Source organism: Phyllobates terribilis, unplaced genomic scaffold, assembly GCF_046119375.1.
Source record: "Phyllobates terribilis strain yellow unplaced genomic scaffold, ASM4611937v1 Scaffold_2__4_contigs__length_985480577, whole genome shotgun sequence".
Lineage (NCBI taxonomy): Eukaryota > Metazoa > Chordata > Amphibia > Anura > Dendrobatidae > Phyllobates > Phyllobates terribilis.
Genome location: NW_027362762.1, coordinates 85,529,448 through 85,552,492, shown reverse-complemented (window position 1 = coordinate 85,552,492; position 23,045 = coordinate 85,529,448).

Here is a 23,045-nt window from a genome sequence, read left to right as displayed (position 1 = left end):
AGTCGCCACACGTTATAGTCGTCACTCAAGTTTCTCAAGCAACAATTCCTTTACGGGCTCGTGTGTAAAGCAGGTGCCGGAATACAACACACAGAGACACAAGGTGAAGACAGTCAAAGATGAATATAAACAGTTTATATATAGATATAACAGGTATTCTGAACAAGGGAATGGCAATAGGGGTAATGAACGGTAATTTGAAATATTAACAAAATACGAAGTCTCTCAAGGTAGTGTGGTGCACCCAATCATGGGAGTCACCACGTCAGTTCTTTAACTCTGTATATGGCCCTAGCGGGAGTCACCGGTACCGCTAGGCCAAAAGTCTTTTCCAGACAAAGTCAATTAAATCACGTTTAGCTTCATCCGCCCCAACTGTTCCCCTCCGAACCTGAGTACCTAAACCCAACTGGCCCCGGTACCGTGAGTGAACAGTAGAAGTGACAGCCCTGTTCACGTATGCAGCTCCTCTGCTTTCACTGGTGTGACTTTCCTGGCTCAGCCATCTCCCAACTCCTCTCTTCCTGGCCGTTGGAGGCAGTCTCTCAAGCCGTGGATAGGGGGGTCCAGACCTCGTCTGTCGGCGGGGGCGACGTTGGGTTCCGCGAACTCACTCAGCTCCGCAAGCAGGTTCCGACTCTCCTCAGTAGACACAGCACCCGGGGCACATCTGTGAGGGATCCGGAGCTCATGCATCGGTGTCCGGCTGTGGCACCTCACAGGCCTCTGGCTTAGGCCTGCCACGTGGGGCTTCTCAGCACGCAGGGAGCACGTCTGCTCATCTCTCTGCTGCTTGCCGCCAAAAAAACCCTCAGGCTTGGCGCGCTGGTCTCTTATATCCAGGAACTCCTTCCTGGAAAGTCACCTGACTGGGTCCAGCGTCTAAATCTGCTCCCCCTTCAACTTCCCTTGTACATCTTGGTTCCGCTTGACTGTGCCTGACCAGCAGATGGCAATCTCTCTCCACCTTTGAAGCATCCTGTAGGAATTCTCTTAAAGGCTCTCTTGCCTCCATTACACGTGCACATTACCGAATAAATCGGACGGGTGTTATCCATTATACTGGCATTTTGTACTTGTTCCCCTGTTATTCTTTGGGGCTTCAGACAAATTGGAAAAAAAATCACAGCATGCACAATTTGCCTACGAGAATTGGATGGCACTCGCCAATTTAAGTCTACGGGTCCGTGAAAAAAGTCAGACCGCACTTTGATGACATAAGGTCCGATTTTCATGGACTGAAAGAATAGAGAAGGTGGAGACATTTTTTTTTTCTCTCCACCTCCAAGAAAATCGAATGACACTCTTATCAAACTCTGATCAGAAACTGATTAGCATAATAACTTTTCTTTAAAACAGTTGTGTGACCCTAGCCTTAAAGTCATAGCCCCTTTCTAGTCATCTGGACTGACAAACATGCTCAGGTCATTTTTTTCCTCTTCCGCTAAAAAAAATTAAAAATTCAAAATACTGTAGATAGTAAGTTTTATGTAATCCGGAATGTTTTTATCAACGATATAAACACCAAGGCTAACACTGACAGCTAAGCTGACAAAAATTTTTCTGACTCTTAGAATGCAGCCAAGAAAAAACAAGAAATCAATAATAATAATTAAAAAAAAACCTTTGCTGTCAAAGTTTAAAAATAATGGACATCGGTATTTGTCCCTCTTGTTATTGTGAATTCTCTGCCTAAAACCTGATGTTATGTATTCGTTTAAAAACAAATCAATTGATTGTTGATACTTTGTAGAGATGATTGACTTCTACATATATAATCTCTAATACCCATAGACGCTATCTGTTTCACTTTTCCAAGTTAAATCGACTTTGAAATATTCTGTAGTTGAATTCATAAAAAAAAAAATATATGAAATTTTAAAACTTTCAGCAATGATTTCTTATAAGAATTTTACCCTTTTGGTTTTTTAACATTTGACTTACAGTGAGGAAAATAAGTATTTGATACACTGCTGATTTTGCAAGTTTTCCTGCCTTCAAAGAATGGAGTGGTCTGTAATTTTTATCGTAGGTTACTTCACCTGTGAGAGACAGAATCTAAGAATAAAATCTAGAAAATAACATTGTATGATTTTTACATAATTAAATTGCATTTTATTACATGAAATAAGTATTTGATCACCTACCAACCAGCAAGAATTCTGGTTCTCACAGTCCTGTTAGTCTTTCTTTAAGAAGCCCTCTTACTATGCACTCATTACCGGTATTAATTTCACCTGTTTGAACTTGTTATCTGTATAAAAGACACCTGTCCACACACTGAATCAATCACACCACAACCTCTCCACCATGGCCAAGACAAAAGACCTGTCTAAGGACACCAGGGACAAAATTGTAGACCTGCACAAGGCTGGGATGGGCTATAGGACAATAGGCAAGCAGCTTGGTGAGAAGGCAACAACTGTTGCACAATTATCAGGAAATGGAAGAAACACAAGATGACTGTCCATCTTCCTCTGTCTGGGGCTCCATGCAAGATCTCGCCTCGTGGGGTAATGATGATTCTGAGAAAGGTGATGAATCAGCCCAGAACTACATGGGAGGACCTGGTCAATGACCTGAAGAGAGCTGGGACCACAGTCTCAAACATTACTGTTAATAACACACTACGCCGTCATGGATTAAAATCCTGCAGGGCAAGCAAAGTCCCCCTGCTCACCCAAGCACATGCCCAGGTCCGTTTGACGTTTGCCAATGACCATCTGAATGATCCAAAGGAGGCATGGGCGAAGGTCATGTGGTCAGATGAAACCAAAATAGAACTTTTTGATATCAACTCCATTCTCCATGTTTGGAGGAAGAAGAAGGATGAGTAGAACCCCAAGAACACCGTCCCAATTGTGAAGCATGGTGGGGGAAACATCATACTTTGGGGGTGCTTTTCTGCAAAGGGGACAGGACGACTGCATCGTATTGAAGGGAGGATGGATGGCGTCATGTATCGCGAGATTTTGGCCAACAACTTCCTTATCTCAGTAAACACATTGAAGATGGGTCGTGGCTGGGTCTTCCAGCATGACAATGACCCGAAGCACACAGCCAGGGCAACTAAGGAGTGGCTCCGTAAGAAGCATTTCAAGGTCCTGGAGCTGCCTAGCCAGTCTCCAGACCTGAACCCAATAGAAAATCTTTGGAGGGAGCTGAAACTCAATGTTACCCAGCGACAGCCCTGAAACCTGAAAGATCTGGAGAAGATCTGTATGGAGGAGGGGTCCAAAATCCCTGCTGCAGTGTGTGCAAACCTGGTCAAGAACTACAGGAAACGTCTGACCTATGTAATTGTAAACAAAGATTTCTGTACCAAATATTAAGTTCTGTTTTTCTATGGTATCAAATACTTATTACATGCAATAAAATGCAAATTAATTATGTAAAAATCATACAATGTGATTTTTGGGATTTTTTTTAAGATTCTGTCTCTCACAGGTGAAATGTACCTACAATAAAAAGGACAGACCTCTCCATTCTTGATAGGTGGGAAAACTTGCAAAATCAGCAGCGTATCAAATACTTATTTTCCCGACTGTACCTAGAGCACATTGTAATCTATGTCAATTTTAGCTGCTGTATACAATTCCCATCTTTCAGGTAACAAAAAGTGTCCAGTTTTTCGCTCTTTTATAATTCCCGCTGCTCAACTGAGTATTCTGCTTTTTTTGTTTGGTTTATTATTTTTTAAATCGGCCACACGGCTCTAGAGATATGGCCTTTTTTATTTAATGCCAATTTTTACGGTCTTTACCAGGGGGCAGTGCTAATACGATCCTTTGGGGCGTGCTTTCAGGCTGCTCTGATTACCCTGTAAAAAAAATTAGCACTAAATGAAAAGGCTCATATCTCTGTAAATGTATGTCGAATTTTAATGAATAATAATAATAATAAAAAAAAAAACAATAAAAGGAGTAATAAAGAGTAAAAGCTGTTCACTTTTGCACCAAGTGTCTGGTCCTCTTTAAAGGGTTTTAATATTAGTATTAGTTTCAATGGAAACCTGATTCGCCACCCTCCAGGTGTTATAATGAACACTGTTTTCCCTATTTGTCTATCCGGACACAGCGCCACACATATGGTTGTGGCTGTGCCTGGTACTGCAGTTCAGTTTCATTTATTTTATTCAGCTACCTGGCCGAGTGTGAATAGTTGGACCTCAAACTGATCAAAAATTAATGGCTAATAAAAAACTCATGAAAAAACTCTTTCAAGAGCAGAATTAAAATGAGTGAACTCCAAACAGATAGGAGAATGGAAAAAAAGATAAAATAAGAATATGGGATAGGCCCCAGATGAAGAATAATCGAGCTGCTACACCATTCGTGCAATACCAATGCACAGGGTTGGACTGGAAATAATAACAAGGGCTACTGGAAGCAAGAAAAAATGTAGCCATGCTTTGATAATGAATAGAATCTCCATGAGGAATGTCTGTGGAGTATCTATCCTTCTGTCCGCTCTGCTCCTCACACCTCCCTGATTGTCCATAGACAAGAGGTGTTTTGTAGCTAATAGACTCAGATACTGAAAAATTTATAAACTCAAGCAAAGGTATGAAGTAGATAAAGAGTTGGTAGGGGGCGCTAGTGGACTCTTACCTTCGACCTGCAGCTGATACTTGCAGTGAACCAAAAAGGCTGCCTAAATAAATTAAAAACAGAAATGAGGTATCTGCGCTGGTCTAGGTGATTAAAAATGAACTGTGACCAAAATTATTAAAATATAAATATTTATTGGTAAATAGTTAAAAAAATTGAAGCATTAAAATTGATATAATTCAGGTATGATCAATGGGGTTAGCTGGCCTCCTAAGAGTAATATAAGAGCACAGTAAAAAATAAATAAAATTGGATTGGTGGTAGTCTTGCTGGGAGTAGGCTCCAGGGAATGGCTAAATGATGGAAACCTAGGAGGGAAGGAGAGGGAAAGGGTTAAAGTAGGCCTGTAATTATGGGAGTAAAGTAGCTAAATTAGATATATATCGAGAATACCTAGTTGCGGTGTAGGTGTGAACGTGGCGTTTAGTGAGGCTCCGAAGAGACGGTCTGGACTAAAGATCTGTCGGGACACAATAGTGTTAGGAAAAGGACCCAAACGGTAGCAGACAGACTCCCAGTGCTGGGCGTATTACCTTAGTTGAAAGGTGTAACAGGTGGCTGTAAGGTATGGGTTCTGCGTAGGTAACGTGGCTGTTTGATGTCCTACCTGGTTGGGCCAGATATAAACAATAATGATTAAGTATAGGTATATATATATATCTCAGGAGATATAGATAAATGTAAGTGCCGGAGGATATTCAGGTTATAAGAGACCAACCTGGGTTAAGGCTGGTAAGATATGGACTGCATCCAGTATATGTTTAAACAACAAAGTCCATCATAACAGGCATCGACGAGTAAAAGAAAAAGCTCTGCTGTGGCGGGCACAGTGTGTGCTGGTGTACCTGGTATAGCGGAAGTGGCCGCTGTTGTTGCAGGCACGTTAATTCTTGCGTCTCCCCTTGTTGGAGGTGCTGATAGGTCGTATGGCACTGACCTGATGATGAAGACTGTGGAGCTGGATTCTGTAGCACTACGTTCGGAGTCCCGGCCGGAGGCTCCGGTAGCAGCGGAAGTGTAGAGGTGCCTGCTTCCTGCTCGCGGAGGGTAGCGGGGCGTCCGGTCACGTGGTAGGTGACGTCAGATCCCGCGATCTCTCGCGATAGAGCGGGTATGGGTAGCACTGAGGACCTTTCCTACGCGTTTCGGATTTACACGGAATCCTTCGTCAGGGATGGTCCTTCAGTGCTGGGAGGTTCCTTAAATAGGTAGGTACTCGGTCCTCATGTGTTTATTCCATTGCAGGTGAAGGCAATCATTAGGATCTTGTGGTCACCATAGTACGTATCTTAGACACCATGGTAACTTCACGTTGGTGTAAAATTGATGCTTGAGATCTATGGTTAGCAGCGTGATACACATTAAAGTTCTGGTATTCATTAAAAAGCAAAAAGTTCAATCTCACTATTAAGACCTTTTGGTCTTAGTGAATTAAGTTTAAAAATCCAGCCACTCTCAATGCGGGACATCTGGTTAATGTAGTGGCCCTGTCGCCAATGTTTGTGTACGATCTGAATGCCAGTAATTTGGATGCCTTTGGTCGAGCCTCCGTGTTTCTCAGCAAAATGTTTGGAGAGGGGGTGTTTAGCAAATTTGGTGCGTATATGTTCCCCCACTCTCCTGGTTAGGGAACGTATTGTGCGGCCCACGTATATCTTGTTACAGGGGCACTTAAGTCCGTAAATGACACCCTTAGTGGTACACGTGATAAAGTCCTTGATTGGAAACTCTATATCTCCATGGGATATTCTGTTTTGTTTTTTGGTGTGTAGATGTTTGCATACTGTGCATTTCCCACATGGAAAGAAGCCGACTGGGTTTGTAAATGGGTTTTTAGGCAAGGGAGTAAATGAAGGGTTTTTGATAGATGGGGCTACTATATTGCCCAAATTTCTGGCTCTCCTAAATATGAATCTAGGTTTAGGAGGGATAATATCCCCTATTATCTTGTCATCCTTGAGGATATTCCAATGTCGCTGGACAATTTTTCTAATGAGGTGGGTATTGGAATTGTAAGTGGTGATAATAGGGATATCAATGTTAAAGTCATCAAGTTGTTTATTGTTGGTACGTGTGGTTTCTCTGGTAGCCATTAGTTCTGTTCGGGGAGTTTTATATATCTCTTTCCTGGCCTTGGACAAGATTAGTGGGTCATATCCTTTGTCAAGGAATTTGGCCGTTAAGAGATTGGCTTCATTTTCAAAGTCATTTGGTTTTGAGCAATTTCTATAGAGTCTTTTAAACTGGCTGTTGGGTACATTTAGGAGCCAGCTGGGGAGATGACAACTACTAGTGTGGATAAAACTATTAGTATCGGTAGGTTTGAAGAAAGTGCGAGTGCATATTTGATTATCCTTGATATATATGTCTAAGTCTAAAAAGTTAACCTGTTTGGTGCTTATTGATGAGGTGAATTGGAGAAAAAATTCATTATTATTAAGTTCAGTGAGGAATTGTTCGAGAGAATCCTGGTTCCCTGACCAAATAAACAAGATGTCGTCGATGAAGCGGCGCCACAGGATTAGATCCGGATGTGGTTTACCATTGGGAAAGATGTGATGGTGCTCCCACATCCCTACATATAGATTTGCGTAACTTGGCGCAAAACGTGTGCCCATTGCGGTGCCCCATCTCTGCCTGTAGTGTTTATCCTCATATTTAAATGAGTTATGGTTTAAAATAAAAAGCATGCACTTCTCGATAAAATTGATTTGTTTTTCTGGCATGGTAGTGTGTGTCTTTAAAAAGAATTTTGCAGCTTGGCATCCTTTTTGATGTTGGATAACCGTGTAAAGGGATGTAACATCCAAGGTTCCTAATATGTAGTGGTTTTGCCATTTAATTTTATCCAACAATTGTAGAGTATGGTTTGTGTCTTTTAGGTGAGCTGGCAGAAGGGGAACTAGATTTTGCAGATGATTATCAATGTACCTGGATAAGTTGGAAGTCAAGCTTTGGATGCCAGATGACCGGACGCCCCGCTACCCTCCGCGAGCAGGAAGCAGGCACCTCTACACTTCCGCTGCTACCGGAGCCTCCGGCCGGGACTCCGAACGTAGTGCTACAGAATCCAGCTCCACAGTCTTCATCATCAGGTCAGTGCCATACGACCTATCAGTACCTCCAACAAGGGGAGACGCAAGAATCAACGTGCCTGCAACAACAGCGGCCACTTCCGCTATACCAGGTACACCAGCACACACTGTGCCCGCCACAGCAGAGCTTTTTCTTTTACTCGTCGATGCCTGTTATGATGGACTTTGTTGTTTAAACATATACTGGATGCAGTCCATATCTTACCAGCCTTAACCCAGGTTGGTCTCTTATAACCTGAATATCCTCCGGCACTTACATTTATCTATATCTCCTGAGATATATATATACCTATACTTAATCATTATTGTTTATATCTGGCCCAACCAGGTAGGACATCAAACAGCCACGTTACCTACGCAGAACCCATACCTTACAGCCACCTGTTACACCTTTCAACTAAGGTAATACGCCCAGCACTGGGAGTCTGTCTGCTACCGTTTGGGTCCTTTTCCTAACACTACTGTGTCCCGACAGATCTTTAGTCCAGACCGTCTCTTCGGAGCCTCACTAAACGCCACGTTCACACCTACACCGCAACTAGGTATTCTCGATATATATCTAATTTAGCTACTTTACTCCCATAATTACAGGCCTACTTTAACCCTTTCCCTCTCCTTCCCTCCTAGGTTTCCATCATTTAGCCATTCCCTGGAGCCTACTCCCAGCAAGACTACCACCAATCCAATTTTATTTATTTTTTACTGTGCTCTTATATTACTCTTAGGAGGCCAGCTAACCCCATTGATCATACCTGAATTATATCAATTTTAATGCTTCAATTTTTTTAACTATTTACCAATAAATATTTATATTTTAATAATTTTGGTCACAGTTCATTTTTAATCACCTAGACCAGCGCAGATACCTCATTTCTGTTTTTAAAGGTATGAAGTATGTGCAGAATAATAGGATTGTTTTACGATGCTGTTACATATTAATTCCATTTTTTTGCTGTAGCGTTTTGACATATTTGACCTTCTTTTTCTTTTCTTTTTTTATTTCTTCTATGCTCTATAAAAAAAAAAGCCACTTTAAAAGTGTTGGTTAGGAATATCCTACCATTTTGTACCTTCAGCTCCTATTCATACATACCGTACAGTGATGGAAATAAGTATTTGATCCCTTGCTGTTTTTTTAAGTTTGCCCACTGACAAAGACATGAACAGTCTATAATTTTAAGGGTAGGTTAATTTTAACACTGAGAGATAGAATATCCAAAAAACAATCAAGAAAATCACATTGTATAAATTAGATACTTTTTTTTGCATTTTGCAATGAGAAATAAGTATTTGATCCCTCTGGCAAAGAACACTTAATACTTGGTGGCAAAACCATTGTTGGCAAGCACAGCAGTCAGACGTTGTTTGTAGTTGATGATGAGGTTTGCGCACATGTCAGGAGGAGTTTTGGTCCACTCCTCTTTGCAGATTATCTCTAAATCATTCACATTTTGAGTCTGTCGCTTGGCAACTCGGAGCTTCAACTCCTTCCATAAGTTTTCTATGGGATTAATGTCTGGAGACTGGCTAGGCCACTCCATGACCCTATTGACCATAAAAATAGGGGACTGCAATTTGCCAAAATGCATATTGACAGCCACAAAGTTTCTGGGAGAATGTCCTTTGGACATATTAGACTAGACTGGAGCTTTTTGGCAAGTCACATCAGCTCTATGTTGACAGACACAAAAATGAAGCCTACAGAAAAAAGAACATTGTACCTATTATTATATTATATATATTATATATGTTATTATTATAACATTGTACCTATTATTATTATTATTATTATTATTATATTACCTACTGTGAAACATGGAGGAGGCTCAGTTATGTTTTGTACCTATTATTATTATTATTATTAGATTATTATATATGTTATATATTATATATGTTATTATTATTATAACGTTGTACCTATTATTATTATTATTACCTACTGTGAAACATGAAGGAGGCTCAGTTATGTTTTATACCTATTATTATTAATTATTATTATTATGATAATATTATATATATTATATATGTTATTATTATTATTATTATTATTATTATTATTATAACACTGTACCTATTATTATTACCTACTGTGAATCATGGAGGAGGCTCTGTTATGTTCTGGGGCTGCTTTGCTGCATCTGGCACAGGGTGTCTTGAATCTGTGCAGGGTACAATGAAATCTCAAGACTATCAAGGGATTCTAGAGAGAAATGTGCTGCCCAGTGTCAGAAAGCTTGGTCTCAGTCGCAGGTCATGGGTCTTGCAACAGGATAATGACCCAAACACACAGCTAAAAACACCCAAGAATGGCTAAGAAAAAAACATTGGACTATTTTGAAGTGGCTTCTATGAGCCCTGATCTGATCATTTGTGGAAGGAGCTAAAACCTGCAGTCTGAAGAAGGCGCCTTCAAACCTGAGACAGCTAGAGCAGTTTGCTCACAAGGAGCGGCCAAAATACTTGTGGACAGGGGCAGAAGTCTCATTGAGAGTTACAGAAATTGCTTGTTTGCAGAGATTGCCTCTGTATGGTCATTATTTGATATTTAGTAAATTTAAAATAAATTATTTTTGGCCATTTGAATTTACTTCAGTGATAATTGTGTTTTTTTCTTACATTAACAGAAGGTAATAAATCAATCACAGACTCATAGAGACAAATTCAGGGCCCTTCCACCCCAACACGTGTTTCGTCCTGCTTCTTCAGGGGACAAAACGTGTGTTGAGGTGGAGGGACACTGAACCCGTATTTGTGTTTGAGCACTAGCTACATCTAATAATAAGGTATTGACCTGTATTTATTCCTAGCATTAGTATATTTCCACAGATTTTACCCTATGTACTGGCATTTAAACTTTTTTTTATAGCTTATGGAATTTAATAATACTTTTATCCATAAGATTTGGTTATATTAATACACTGTGTTCTAAATTATTATGCAAATAATATTTTCTCAGATTTTCCCAAATTACCTATATGAATTGCAGTCATTGTAATTTTCCAGTCAAATAACTATTAGAGTACAATTGAAAGGTTTTTGTACAAACTGCCTATGATAACAGTATATTTTTAAAAAAATAAAACACTCAAACTGCACTCAAAATGCATGTTCCAAATTATTATGCACAGCAGAGTTTTCAACCTTTTCATTTTAATAAAGAACAAAACAATGGTCATTTTTGAAATTATAAGCATTAGCAGGTTATTACAAACTGAAATCAAACAGTTTTCAACTCAAAACTTTATTCTAGGTGATGTAACATTTGCACATAGGACCCCTTGTTCGAAAGGAGCTTCTGAACTCTCTCGTCCATTGAATTTGTCAGGTTTTGGATGGTTTCTGCTTCAATTGTTTTGCATGAGGACAGAATACCCTCCCAGAGCTGTTGCTTAGATGTGAACTGCCTCCCGCCATCATAGACACTCCTTTTGATGATGCTCCAGAGGTTCTCAATGGGGTTGAGGTCAGGGGAGCATGGGGGCCACACCATAAGTTTGTCCCCTTTTATGCCCATAGCAGCCAGAGATGCAGATGTGTTATGTGCAGCATGAGACGGGGCATTATCATGCATGAAATGATCTCGATGGTCCAGATGGATGGAGTGGAGGATGTCTGGTTAATGGACACCCCATGCAAACACAGCTACGGCGCTAACAAGGAGGAGGTGGAGTAATGTTTTGGGCTGGAATCATAGGGAGAGAGATTGTCGGCCCTTTTAGGATCCCTGAAGGGGTAAAGATGAACTCCATAATATATGTTGAGTTTCTTAAACAGCACTTCCTTCCATGGTTCAAGAAGAAGAACCGTACATTCCGCAGCAAGATCATTTTCATGCATGATAATGCCCCGTCTCATGCTGCACATAACACATCGGCATCTCTGGCTGCTATGGGCATAAAAGGGGACAAACTTATGGTGTGGCACCCATGCTCCCCTGACCTCAACCCCATTGAGAACCTCTGGAGCATTATCAAAAGGAGTGTCTATGATGGCGGGAGGCAGTTCACATCTAAGCAACAGCTATGGGAGGGTATTCTGTCCTCATGCAAAACAATTGAAGCAGAAACCATCCAAAACCTGACAAATTCAATGGACGAGAGAGTTCAGAAGCTCCTTTCGAACAAGGGGTCCTATGTGCAAATGTAACATCACCTAGAATAAAGTTTTGAGTTGAAAACTGTTTGATTTCAGTTTGTAATAACCTGCTAATGCTTATAATTTCAAAAATGACCATTTTTTTTGTTCTTTATTAAAATGAAAACATTGAAAACTCTGCTGTGCATAATAATTTGGAACATGCATTTTGAGTGCAGTTTGAGTTTTTTATTTTTTTAAAAATATACTGTTATCATAGGCAGTTTGTACAAAAACCTTTCAATTGTACTCTAATAGTTATTTGACTGGAAAATTACAATGACTGCAATTCATATAAGTAATTTGGGAAAATCTGAGAAAATATTATTTGCATAATAATTTGGAACACAGTGTATATATACAGAGGGGAAGGAAAGTATTCTGGCCCCTTTAAATTTTTCACTCTTTGTTTCATTGCAGCTATTTGGTAAATTCTAAAAAGTTCATTTCTTTCTCATTAACATATACTCTGCACCCCATCTTGACTGAAAAAAAACAGAAATGTAGAAATTTTTGCAAATTGATTAAAAAGGAAAACTGAAATATCACATGGTCATAAGTATTCAGACCCTTTGCTCAGTATTGAGTAGAAGCACCCTTTGAGCTAGTACAGCCATGAGTCTTCTTGGCAATGATGCAACAAGTTTTTCACACCTGGATTTGGGGATCCTCTGCCATTCTTCCTTGCAGATCCTCTCCAGTTCCGTCAGGTTGGATGGTGAACGTTGGTGCACGGCCATTTTCAGGTCTCTCCAGAGATGCTCAATTGGGTTTAGGTCAGGGCTCTGGCAGGGCCAGTCAAGAATGGTCACAGTTGTTCTGAAGCCACTCCTTTGTTATTTTAGCTGTGTGCTTAGGGTCATTGTCTTGTTGGAAGGTGAACCTTCAGCCAAGTTTGAGGTCCAGAGCACTCTGGAAGAGGTTTTCATCCAGGATATCTCTGTACTTGACCGCATTCATGTTTCCTTCAATTGCAACCAGTCACCCATAGCATGATGCTGCCACCACCATGTTTCACTGTTGGGATTGTATTGGGCAGGTGATGAGCAGTGCCTGGTTTTCTCCACACATACCGCTTAGAATTATCACCAAAAAGTTCTATCTTCGTCTCATCAGACCAGAGAATCTTATTTCTCATAGTCTGGGAGTCCTTCATGTGTTTTTGAGCAAACTCTATGTGGGCTTTCATATGTCTTGCACTGAGAAGAGGCTTCCGTCGGGCCACTCTGCCATAAAGGCCCGACTGGTTGAGGGCTGCAGTGATAGTTGACTTTGTGGAACTTTCTCCCATTTCCCTACTGCATCTTTGGAGCTCAGCCACAGTGATCTTGGGATTCTTCTTTACATCTCTCACAAAGGCTCTTCTCCCACGATTGCTCAGTTTGGCTGGACGGCCAGGTCTAGGAAGACTTCTGGTAGTCCCAAACTTCTTCCATTTAAGGATTATGGAGGCCACTGTGCTCTTAGGAACCTTGAGTAATGCAGAAACTATTTTATAACCTTGGCCAGATTTGTGCCTTGCTAAAATTCTGTCTCTGAACTCCTTGGGCAGTTTCTTTGAGCTCATGATTCTTATTTGGTCTGACATGCACTGTGAGCTGTGAGGTCTTATATAGACAGGTGTGTGCCTTTCCAAATCAGTTTAATATCTTTGTACAATTATTTATACTATTTTTGTATATGTAATAAAGACTATTTTAAAGGATTTCATGTTAACTTCGTATGTTCTGAGGTGTTTAGCTTCACTTTCCACCTAGACATTTTTTTGTATTAACAGAAGGTCCAACAATTTTGTCCATGTGTGTATGGGGTAGCATTGATCGGGTACGGCCCTAATGTCTGTTTTCAGGGGGTTTTATAACATTTTTACACAAAAGAGCAAACCAACATCACGATGATCTCACACATTGACATAATTTATGGGCTCTATGGAAAGCTCATACACAGACTCCATTGTTGGCTGTAAACATGATACTCTCTGACACCTCCAGCTTTCAAGGATTGAACTAAAATGATAATTATTAACATTTTCACAACTCCATTGACCTCTTAGACCATTACAGTTCTGCTAACCCAGAATTGCACATTTTCACTGGAACCTTGTCCTGACATGTACCACAATTTACTACTTAATTCCTCTACCTCCAGAAAGGAATACATTAAACACGAAGATCTACTAGGGAAAAGGCCAATTTTACTATTTTTAAAAAATATATAATTGCAAATTGGCTGACTGGGAACAATATGGCTGCTTTTAACAAGGCCTCAATGTTTTACAGTCCTTGCACGTTGGCTGTTACAGTTACTTCAGGCAGCATGCATTAGCGTTTCTTTTCTGGCTCCTATATCTGCTCAGTGGCAAACTCTGTATTGGGGTGGTCTCTTCCTCCTTTCAATTATGACCAGTCAGTCTCCTATTGTCACGTCAGGTGTGTGTGAAAGACTTAGTGCAACACAGAGGGAGGAGGGAAAGAGAGCCCAGACTCTAGGGATAGAGGGGGAGTGGAGACCTCCTAGACTGGTCTAGTGTCACCCTGTCTCAACTACCATCCCTATATTGGCTCTGCGCCAATAGCTGCACGCGTGCCTCGCCCTAACTTTCCCTGGTGTATGGCTAAGGCTAGGGACTGGAGGAGATGAGCACTAGTCGATCTCCACTAAACTCTGTAGACAACAAGGGTAGACAAACAGGGGGAATTGCTTAGCTTTAGACGACTTCAGACAAATACGCACACGACCTCAAGCTCCAGAGAGGACGAAGTACTGCTCTTGCTAAAGCCTCACAAGTAGTAAAGAATATCGCTGGCACCTCCCTCACAGACACACCAGGTATTTAAACACCCTGGCCAGGAGCTAATTAGCCAGAGGGAGGTAGCCGCTGGGTCCTAGAGACAGCGAGCCTCTCAGAAGATGTCTGTAATGCCAAACGTAGAGATCTCCTACAACCAACTGCAGGGCGACTGTCTGTCACCTCTGACACACCCGTAACACCTATGCCCACGACCATCACAGAGTTCAAGAAGTTTACACTACTAATCTGCTAGTCATCATTCAGTAACATGGCTACTGCTGACTACACAGGTCACGGCGCAACTGATTGTCCACCTCTGCAACTGACTTCAGACCTCTGGAGCTGACTCTGGATCTTTGCAACTGACTCTGGATCTTTGCAACTGACTCTGGATCTGTGCAACTGACTCTGGATCTGTGTAACTGACTCTGGATCTGTGCAACTGACTCCGGATCTTTGCAACTTGCTCTGGATCTTTGCAACTGACTCTGGATCTTTGCAACTGACTCTTCCCCTCTGCAACTAACTCCACCTCTGCAACTGACTCTGAACCTCTCCAATTGACCTAGGCCCTCTGCAACCGACTTAGGCCCTTTGCAACTAACTTAAGCTCTCTGCAACTGACTCTGCACCTCGGCAGCTGACTCTACACTTCTGCAAACGACGCTGCACTTCTGCAACCAATGCTGCACCTCTGCAAACAACGCATGCCCCTATAACTGACTAAGGATGGAGGGAAACCAGCCTCTAAATAAACTCTGTCTTTCACTCTCACTCTCTGTCTAATAGGCAAAAGATGTTAAAGGGTTAATCCAGGCATGGGATGAAAATCTGTAGTCAAATTTATGCGACTCCAGACTTGACATTGTGCGCTGTGCTTGCTGTCAGGATTCTCCGCTGTTGCCCATGAGAGTGGGCTTGTGACTGTAAGTATGTGATTCACATACAGTCCTGCTCATTGTTATTGGCACCCATGAAGTTTAAGTACATAATGTGGAATATCTCCTGAAAAAAATGAATCAAGTGAAACAGTTTTTTTTGTAAAGAACATTCATGTTAAATACAAAAAGAGCAAATGATAAACAATAATTGAAAACAAAAAACAATGGGAGGGAAAAATAAAAAACATAAGGCTTGCTGTGTCACTGGTATTGGCACCGTTTACATTAATTTAGCATGGAAACACATTTTGACTCGCATGTGGTAAATCACAAAAGAGATTCACTTGTGATTCATTGTGAGTGCCCTTGTGACATGAATTAGCCAATGAATGATGACTTCAGTCTTTTTAAAAGCCACATGGTAGGCCCTGTTCCTTTGTCACAATAGTGAAGACAAAGGAGCTGTCTGAGGACATCAGAACTGCGACTATTAGCAAACACAAGACTTCCAAAGGGTATAAGGCCATCTCCAAAGACCTTGCTATCCCAGATTAAACAGTGTGTACTGTTATTAAAAGTTTGCCAAGCATGGAACCGTCAAGAACTTCCCTGGACGTGGGGGAAAGAGGAAAATTGACAAGAGATGTCTTCGAAGGTTGGTGCGAATGGTGGAAAAAACACCACGTCAAACATCCAAAGAGCTGAAGGCCAACCTGGAACAGTCTGTGGTTAAACCAAGCAGAGCTTTATGGAAGAAGGCCAAGGAAGAAACCATTAATGAAGAAAATACATGAAAAATAACGACTGATGTTTGTCAAAGAGTACCTTGGCAAACCACAATCCTTCTGGGAAAATATCCTGTGGATAGATTAAACAAAAGTAGAGCTTTTTGGCAACACAAAGCAACAGTTTGTTTACAGATGAAGCTTATAAACTTATAAGGAAAAGAACACCTTACCAACAGTTAAGCATGGTGGAAGATCCATAGTGATGTGTGGTTACTTTGCTGCTTCCGGTACTGGAGGCCTTGTTCATATCACAGGAATCATGAAATCAGAGAATTATCAACAGATTTTAGAGTGAAATGTCCTAACCAGTGTAAGAAAAGTTGGTTTGAGTCGAAGATCCTGGGTCCTCCAGCAAGACAATGACCCAAAGCACACATCCAAAAGTACACAGGAATGGTTGAAAAAGAAAAAATGGCCAGCAATGAATCCTGACCTTAATCCCATAGAAAATCTTTGGGGTGAGCTGAAATCTGACATTGGGTAAAAGAACCCTGCAAACATTCAAAAACTTGAACAAACTACAAAGTAAAGTGGAAGAAAATTCCAGCTGAGAAGTGCAAGAAGCTTATAGATGGCTACAAGAAACATTTGGAGTCTGTCATTGATGCCAAAGGGTGTGCAACCAAGTATTAATTAGGGGTGCCTTTATTGCTGCACATGCTGTTTATTCTGTTTTCTCTTTGAAATTGCAACATGGAAGTTGAAAAACAGTGTTTTATTGTTGTGTTACTTTGGACCACTAATTAAAAAATCCTGAGGATATAACTTTGGTACATTTTCATTTATTTCTGAAGATATTGTACAGTCTATGAAAAAAATGAAGGGGCGCCAATATTGGTGAGCAGCACTGTACTTGCAGTCACGTGCCAACTAGACATGCAATTCATATCTCAATAGAGGTACACTGTGAATGGCACCAGAGGCCTCTTTGGCACATAAGAAGACACCGGTATTATAAATGACAAATGTTACGGTATATATTTTTTATTAGGACCTAAGTTTCATCTCTGGCAGCTTTGTCCATCTTTCTGTTGGTGTAGCAATTTTTGATAACTCCAGTGTAAATTCTCAATAAAGGTCCATACATTTTACAATGAAATTACAATTGAAAAATAATAAAAACAAATGAAATTATATTTTAGGGTCCATACCGGAAAAAATCCTCCTGAGTATCACATATTTTTTTGAAGAAAGGTGGTAGAAAAATTAAATAGTATGGGGGGAAAGCTAATAACCCAAAAAAAAATCTCTCTGATAATATGTAACAACCAATTAATAAATGCAACATCGCACAACGTGATTAATGAGTAATGACTGCAATTAAAAAAAAAAACATGTAATCAATCTAAAACGCCTGCCAATATTACTCTAATACAATTTATAACAATGTTCTATGTAAATCTCCGGGCCGGTAATGCCGAGAAATATTATAAAGTTAAATTAAAACTGCGCAGACAATTCCACATAGGAATAGTGATCGCTCCGCGGATGGAAACTATTAAACCGACTCCTTTATGGGGGAAGGGGAACGGGAATCCATATTTTCCTAATTATTCTAATGTAATATGATGCAGGTAGGGAAATAAATATGAAAATGGCTTCTAAATCTCCATTAGTAGAAAATAAAGCATTACATTACATACTCACATCACAACAAATCCCTGGCCATACAGTATGTCCTTTGCCCGCTGGGGAATACTCTTTATGGGCCGGCGAAGAGAGCGGTGATCTGCAATATTATTATATACAGTATATTAATGGTTAAAATTAAAATTCATTTTTAATTAACGTCGGCTATACAATCCGTAATGTACGAGGGTCAGTGAATAAGTAATGCCTCCTATTTTTTTTCTCCTTAAATAAGGTAGTTATGTTAAATATTCGAATTTGGCACAATTCCTCAAACCTTCGTCTCCAATCCACAGCAATTGCAACTTCCTGCACCAACAGGTGGCAGGACTGTATCAGTTTGCAGAATGGCTGACATCGATGTTCGTATTAGACAACGTTCTGTGATTGAATTCTTGCATGCAGAAAGTGAAACGCCCATTCGAATTCATGAGAGACTGAAAAATGTGTCCGGTGATGCAACGGTGGATGTCAGTACTGTTAGATGATGGGTTCTTCGCTGTAACATGGCTGAAGGGCCATCACCGTTGGCTGACAAAATGCGGAGTGGCGGGCCAGTAACCGCAGTGACTCCAAGCAACATTCAGCGAGTCGATGACATCATCCGTGGTGACCGCCGGGTGACTGCAGATCAATTGTGTGGCATTATCTGCCTCAGTAAAGGCAATGTGATGAAAATTATTGGACAACTGGGATACAGAAAAGTTTGTGCACGGTGGGTCCCAAGAATGCTTTTTACCATGCTGGAATACATGCCCTTGTTAAACTGTGGACCAAGACTGTGGAGATGGATGGAGATTATATTGAAAAGTGACAAATTAATTGTTAATGTTGTGGTTTTCAACCTATGTAATTGCATTTGAATTTCTTGCCAATTAAAAGGAGAAAAAAAATAGGAGGCATTACTTATTGACTGACCCTCGTATGTTTAGGTTCACCATTATATGGAAACTGTCAACAGGTAGGACAGGTAGGACAATACCTATACACAACGCAACAAAGGAATGCAGGGTCGTCCCTACAGAGCCATACTATGGAGACACTGGCACTCCATGTGTAACCGTTTTGAAAAAAATATTTTTCGAAAGAAACCACGGATCCAGGGGAGGAATACCCTTGTGAAACAGTAGATGACTGTCTAGTCACACAGAAATATTTTTTTTACAGATCCATATTAACTACAGAACAATTCTTCATTTTTTTTCTCATATGTGTATAATAGTATAGTGCAACTAGATTCTAAAAAAAAACAAAGCAACCATTCCCCAGATTATCCTCACCTCCTTTAAAAGAGACTGTGTCATTACAAAATTAACTATTCTAGACATCACAGGTGACATGGGGGCTGCAGTGTATACATCACAGGTGACATGGGGCTGCGGTATATACATCACAGGTGACATGGGACTGCGGTATATACATCACAGGAGACATGGGGCTGCGGTATATACATCACAGGTGACATGGGGCTGCTGCATATACATCACAGGAGACATGGGGCTGTGGTATATACATCACAGGAGACATGGGGCTGCGGTATATACATCACAGGAGACATGGGGCTGCGGTATATACATCACTGGAGACATGAGACTGCGGTATATACATCACAGGAGACATAGGGCTGTGGTATATACATCACAGGTGACATGGGGCTACGGTATATACATCACAGGTGACATGGGGCTGCGGTATAGACATCACAGGAGACATGGGGCTGCGGTATATACATCACAGGAGACATGGGGCTGCGGTATATACATCACAGGTGACATGGGACTGCGGTATATACATCACAGGAGACATGGGGCTGCGGTATATACATCACAGGTGACATGGGGCTGCTGCATATACATCACAGGAGACATGGGGCTGTGGTATATACATCACAGGTGACATGGGGCTGCGGTATATACATCACAGGAGACATGGGGCTGCGGTATATACATCACTGGAGACATGAGACTGCGGTATATACATCACAGGAGACATAGGGCTGTGGTATATACATCACAGGTGACATGGGGCTACGGTATATACATCACAGGTGACATGGGGCTGCGGTATAGACATCACAGGAGACATAGGGCTGCAGTATATACATCACAGGAAACATGGGGTTGCTGTATTTACATCACAGGAAACATGAAGCTGGAACATATACATCACAGGAGACATGGGGTTGCTGTATTTACATCACAGGAGACATGAGGCTGTTGTATATACATCACAGGAGACATGGGGGCTGCAATGTGTACATCACAGGAAACATGGAACTGCAGCATAGACATAACAGGAAAGATGGGGTTGCTGTATTTACATCACAGGAGACAGGGGGCTGCAGTATATACATCACAGGAGACACGGGGTTGCTGTATTTACATCACAGGAGACATGGGGCTGCAGTATATACATCACAGGAGACACGGGGTTGCTGTATTTACATCACAGGAGACATGAGGCTCCAGTATATACATCACAGGAGACATGGGGCTGCAGTATATACAAAACAGGTGACATGGGGCTGTGGTATATACATCTCAGGTAACATGGGGCTGCGGTATTTACATCAAAATAGACATGGGGCGGCAGTATATAAATCACAGGAGACATGGAGCTGTGGTATAGACATCATAGGAGTAGACATTGGGCTGCGGTTTATCTATCACAGGAGGAGACGCTGCGGCTGCCGCTGCAGTCTTCTGTGGGACGGGAGCGCATTGCACACTAACTCCCTCCACAAAGTACATCTTGGTACTGGTGAGAGTCAGAACGTAATCTATCAATGAACGCACAGCAGAGCAGGATGAAATTAAAGGGTCGGCGGACGGCAGTTGCCAGTCCGAGAACTGCAGTCCCCAGGAATTTGACCGGGGACTGGAGAAAAGTCATCGCAAGCCATAAACGGCCCATGGGCCTGAGGTTCCCCACCCCTGGTCTAAGGTGTGGTATATATTATGATACATATTCTTAGCCCATTCATTGTCTCCCAAATATGCACCTATGTGTTTATCATGAAACCTGTCAAGTGATATGCCACCTAGCATGAGACCGGGGGGGTGGAATAATCAGTTGAATAGCCAGGGGCCGGCCTTGGTAGCCTTAATTTGCCCCTTGGTTAATAAGTTACTGGTTGATTGTTTGTTTGAGCAAAATAGGGCTGGACAACCTCAATACATCTATGCAATGTTGTATCATCCTTAAGGCAAGATCTTCACCCAACTTGACTTTTTTCTGACTGAATGATTCGACCCCTAAAGAATAAACCTCACTGGCAAGTGAATGGCTGCAAAATCAGTTCCAAATGGACTTCTGGTCCCATTGTGGACACAGAACCTGGGCACACCAGATAATCCTTTTACCTCTGGAGGACTAGTCCCACCCATTAAACATATCTGGACCTTCTCCATCTCCAATTTGGTATGTACGTCCCTGGGAAACTAATCATTTGGTGTTCTTTTATTTATTAGACACTGTTTGCAGTTACATCTTTCTATAGCTTCCAAGATTCTTGGCTATGATTTTACAGGAGGAGGTGTTTGCCTTTCAAGATATTGACATCATGAAGATTTAATGCTTTGGGAAACAGGGCATTGTGATTCTGCTTTTCTCTAAATCAATATAATACACAGGCTCAAGTCCATATGTCTCAGTACCATAACATTACATGCAGCGCTATTTTTTCCATCAAAATTCCAGACATTTCACCTGAGCTGTACAGACCCCATCATAAGTCAGTGAGGTCCATTGGGCATCACTGGTGTCTGATGTATGAATGATCCAGCAAAGCGCTGTGGCTTCTCTTAAAAATAGAGCACTAGAAACATGATGGCAGCAGGCACCAACAGAACTGGCGTTGAGTATTTTCATCAATTTTATTTTGCAGATTTTTCCTGAATGTAAGGGTTTTATTCCATTTCTCCTTGTTATGATCATCATAGACAGGTCAGCCATAATTGATTAAACTATAGTAACCTTAGTTCTGAGTCGCAGGAAATTAATTGCTTCTTCTATTCTAAAAAGTTCTACTCTGCTTCTAGGATCCTCTCGTGTTTAATTACTCATGTTTATCGCATTCTCATATTGATTTTAGGAAACATTAGTTATTTTTACGTATAGACAATGCTGCTATTTTTATCATCACCTCGAGGCTGGTTTCTGCCACATAGTAATCAAACTGTTGTATCTACTGTACTTCATGGAGCCGACACTAGACTGATGTTGGATGGAAATCAGCGTGGGATCCCTTAGCGCACACAAATACAACAGGGAAGATTTACCATTCGGTTTTTTAATGTTGCTGATTCTCTAAATCAGCTCTTTATTTTTAGATTGATTTATTATTTTAGTACTCAGCATTGTATTAAAGTTGGTGCTATTGATCATGCGACCACATGTGCCACAAATCTGTCAGAAATGAAGATCTCAGTTTACACCAAATATTAGTGTTAGTATCAAAGACACCATTTTTTTGCACCAATAAAGTCTAAATAATTTTGCCCAAAAAAAAACAGACCAGAGAACAAATGCATCTGTGGCGCCCCTGAGGGTTCGGTCGCCACAGAGGTACTGCATCTCATCCAGAGGTGTGGTATCTCACTCTCAGGTAAGGAAGGAGTACAGCTCAGGACCCTAACACCAGCATTCACTACACCACATTTCCGGGGGACAGGGCGAGATTGCTCCTACGGGAGATCACAGTCCCTGGTCCCTGGCTGGAGTGGGGGGAACCACCTAGAGAGAGGGAACCATGTAGTGGATGGGGTGGAGGAAGTAGATCCTGGGAGCACTTGAAAGGAAGCAGTATAAAATAGGGAACCATCTTAGATCAGTGTGTTCAGTCAGAGGAGGAGAAGTGAAGGAGCAGAGGCTCTGTAAGAGCTCTGCTCCGGAGGCGGGCCTAGTGTGAGGCCCAGGACTGAGAGAGAGAGAAGAGAGGAGTGGGAGCAGGAAAGGCTCCAGGAGAAGAAGAGAAGGGATCCTAGGGGTACGGGCAGTGCTGGAGGCCACCCGTACGCCCAAATATACAAGCCAGTGGAAGGATCAAGCCGCAGAGGGGACCGGCCCCTTAACTAGTAGAGGAGGAATTCAAGCCTCAGCTAGCAACCGGAGTCGTC